Source organism: Arachis ipaensis, chromosome B2, assembly GCF_059453495.1.
Source record: "Arachis ipaensis isolate K30076 ecotype BB chromosome B2, ASM5945349v1, whole genome shotgun sequence".
Lineage (NCBI taxonomy): Eukaryota > Viridiplantae > Streptophyta > Magnoliopsida > Fabales > Fabaceae > Arachis > Arachis ipaensis.
This window is the reverse complement of record NC_142437.1, coordinates 56,171,549-56,175,606: the sequence shown is the minus strand read 5'-3', so window position 1 is coordinate 56,175,606 and position 4,058 is coordinate 56,171,549. Positions and strand designations below refer to the sequence as shown.

At 41.2% G+C, this 4,058-nt stretch overlaps 1 non-coding gene across 1 annotated transcript; it reads left to right on the top strand.

The window, feature by feature from the left end:
• Positions 1-3,743: 3,743 nt before the first annotated feature.
• LOC148573991 (small nucleolar RNA R71) lies at positions 3,744-3,851 on the top strand. The gene has a single exon (XR_015906633.1). It is a non-coding gene; the product is annotated as a small nucleolar RNA R71 (small nucleolar RNA).
• Positions 3,852-4,058: the final 207 nt, after the last annotated feature.

Genomic DNA, 4,058 nt, shown 5'->3' with positions numbered 1-4,058 from the left:
AAAATATGGGGTTGAGAATGTTAGTGACAATCACCTTTTTCACTAACGTTCCTAACCCAAAGTGGTCCACGTTAACTTCAACGTTAGTGGCACTAACGTGACCACTAACGTTGACCCTTGGCCCTTCGCAAACATTACTGGGGTTTACCTTTTTCAATAACATTGAGAGTATCCCTTTCTCCCTACGTTAGAGTTCACGTTAGAATAGTTAACGTGGCCTTTAACGTTGGCTTGCCAAATCTTCGAGAGCATCAGTGACACTTACCTTTGTCATTAACGCTTCAGAACGCCCCTACTTCCTACGTTAGAGTTCACGTTAACTAGGTTAGTTAACGTGACTTCTAACGTGGTATTGATAGCCATCTCCAACGTTAGTGACAAAGGTGAGTGTCACTAACGTTGGCTCATCATCCCTCTTCTCCACGTTAGCTTCCACGTTAAGCAACTAACGTGGCTCATAGTGACTCAATCCAACGTTAGTGACAAAGGTGAGTGTCACTAATGTTGGTGATTCTTGCTCCCTCCACGTTAGAGTCCATGTTAATTAGGTTAACGTGGCTTTTAACGTAGCCAATATGGGCTTAGTCCAACGTTAGTGACAAAGGTGAGTGTCACTAACATTGGCATCATCTTCTTCTTCCACGTTAGAGCTCACGTTAACTAAGTTAACGTGGCTCTTAACGTGGCCAATTGCCCCTTTTGGAACGTTAGTGGCACTTACTTTTACCACTAACGTTGGAGTTCTACTTCTCTTCCACGTTAGCTTCCACGTTAACATAGTTAACGTGGCAACTAACGTGGGCTATGATGGCTCACGAAGGCGTTATTGGCAATCACTTTTCTCATTAACGTTGCAAGCTAGCCTTCATTCCACGTTAGTGGTCACGTTAGCTAGACTAATGTGGCTGCTAACGTGGTTCTTCCTTGCTTCCTTTATCCTGAAATCAAGCAATAAAGTGCATCAAAGCTCTGATCCAAGTTATGAGACATGCATCATTCAATTTATCCTTTAATTCATGCATAATTCTCATGAAATCATGTAAAATTCACAATGTTTGCTTGAATCAAGATGTAAGTGATTATTTACACAAAACTTGCTTATTTCCTAAGAAAATGCATGAAACTACCTTAAAACCATAAAGAAAAGGTCAGTGAAACTGGCCAAAATGCCATGGCATCACAACACCAAACTTAAAGCTTTCTTATCCTTATGCAAGTACTGGAACAAGAGAATGATGAATGAAATGACAAGAGGAATGAATCATTATTGTGGAAGTCATATTCTTGGTTTTATGGGGTTTCATGCATAGCAACTTAGGTTCATTCCTTTACTGGCTTTTAGACCTTTATCATGCCTTGGAATACTTACTTGATTGCACCCTTTGAGACTTTTATTTATTGATCCCTTTGTCTTTCCAAGGTTTATTTCATCCTTAGGCTAAGTGTTCTGTGAGGGGGCGACTCTTTAAGATAAGCTTTCAGCCAACAGTCCTGAACCAGTTGGTTCAAGGTGCTAGTGTTGAAACACCCCTAAGGACTTACTCCCTCAAGTCTCTCTCCTCCATACATGCACACCACAGGCACATGGTTTGTTATTTTCTTTCCTTGAGGTCTTGGTGTCCAACACCTCTTTGGGTTACTAAATGTTCTGTAGCAAGGTTGCTCTTGATAGTGGATTTTTAGTTGATAATCCCGGGTTAGTTAACCCAAGTTACCAAGTGATGAAGCACTCCTAAGAACTTATTCATCCAAGCAAATCCTTGGTACAAGAGCACCACAGACACATCCCTCAAGATTCAAGCCCTTGGTGCCTAGCCTTATTCTTTATTAACTTTTCTTTCTTTTTTAACTCTTATTGTTCTTTTCCTTTTTCTTATTAGGATCTTATTATTTAGCTAGTCTCATGGGGTGTGTTTCAAGCATATGATTCAAGATAGATAGTTGCCTTCCCACCTTGTTGGTGAACCAACTTAGCTAAGTGATTACTACACCACAAATTTAAGGACCTACTCCACAACTTCAACATCACTCTGGTCTTTCATAACATCTCTTTTTATTGGATTTAAAAGGACAAGCATACAATAAGCAAGATGAGAATGAAAACAGGCAATTTGACTAGCAAGGATAGACCTAGGCAAAAGCAAACTTAAAGATAGAATTGAAAATTCCTAAGCTACTATGAAAGCATGTTCTATTTCATACTTTGAGAGAAGCTTTTTCTGCTTCCTCTCCATGGTTGCAGAGGGAGATCCTTGAGTTTTAAACACAAGGGAGTCCTCATTCCATTGAAGGACTATTTCACCTCTGTCAACATCAATCACAGCTCTTGCTGTGGCCAGGAAAGGTCTTCCTAGGATGATGGATTCATCCTCTTCCTTTCCAGTATCCAGGACTATGAAATCAGCAGGGATGTAAAGGCCTTCAACCTTTACTAACACGTCCTCTACTTGTCCATAAGCCTGTTTTCTTGAACTGTCTGCCATCTCTAATGAGATTTTAGCAGCTTGCACCCCATAGATTCCCAGTTTCTCTATTACAGAGAGGGGCATGAGGTTTATTCCTGAACCAAGGTCACACAGAGCCTTAAAGATCATGGTGCCTATGGTACAGGGTATTATGAACTTTCCAGGATCCTGTCTCTTCTGAGGCAATGTCAGTTGATCCAGATCACTTAGTTCATTGATGAACAAGGGAGGTTCAACTTCCCAAGTATCAATGCCAAATAATTTGGCATTCAGCTTCATGATTGCACCAAGAAACTTGGCAGTTTGCTCTTCAGTAACATCCTCATTCTCTTCAGAAGAGGAATACTCATCAGAGCTCATGAAGGGCATAAGGAGGTTCAATGGAATCTCTATGGTCTCTAGATGAGCCTCAGAGTCCTTTGGTTCCTTAGAGGGAAGCTCCTTATTGATCACTGGACGTCCCAGGAGGTCTTCCTCCTTGGGATTTGCGTCTTCCTCTCCTTCTTTGGGTTCGGCCATGGTGCTTATGTCAATGGCCTTGCACTCTCCTTTTGGGTTCTCTTCTGTATTGCTTGGGAGAGTACTAGGAGGGATTTCAGTGATCCTCTTACTCAGCTGGCCCACTTGTGCTTCCAAATTTCTAATGGAAGACCTGGTTTCATTCATGAAACTCACAGTGGCCTTAGATAGATCAGAGACTAGATTTGCTAAATTAGAAGCATTTTGTTCAGAGTTCTCTGTCTTTTGCTGAGTGGATGATGGAAAAGGTTTATTATTGTTAAACCTGTTTCTTCCACCATTATTAAAGCCTTGTTGAGGCTTTTGATCCTTCCATGAGAAATTGGGGTGATTTCTCCATGATGAGTTATAGGTGTTTCCATAAGGTTCACCGAAGTAATTTACCTCTGCTATTGCAGGGTTCTCAGGATCATAAGCTTCTTCTGCATAAGAAGCCTCTTGAGTATTGTTGGATGCAGCTTGCATTCCATGCAGACTCTGAGAGATCATATTGACTTGCTGAGTCAATATTTTATTCTGAGCCAATATGGCATTCAGAGTATCAACTTCAAGAACTCCCTTCTTCATAGGCGTCCCATTGCTCACAGGATTCCTTTCAGAAGTGTACATGAACTGGTTATTAGCAACCATGTCAATGAGTTCTTGAGCTTCTGCAGGCGTTTTCTTTAGGTGAATGGATCCACCTGCAGAAGTATCCAATGACATCTTTGATAACTCAGATAAACCATCATAAAATATATCCAGGATGGTCCATTCTGAAAGCATGTCAGAAGGACACTTTTTGGTCAGTCCTTTGTATCTCTCCCAAGCTTCATAGAGGGATTCACCTTCTTTCTGTCTGAAGGTTTGAACATCCACTCTAAGCTTGCTCAGCTTTTGGGGAGGAAAGAACTTGGCTAAGAAAGCCTTGACCAACTTATCCCAAGAGTTCAGGCTATCCTTGGGTTGAGAATCCAACCATATTCTAGCTCTGTCTCTTACAGCAAACGGGAAAAGCATGAGCCTGTAGACTTCAGGATCTACTCCATTAGTCTTAACAGTATCACAGATCTGCAAGAATTCAGTTAAGAACTG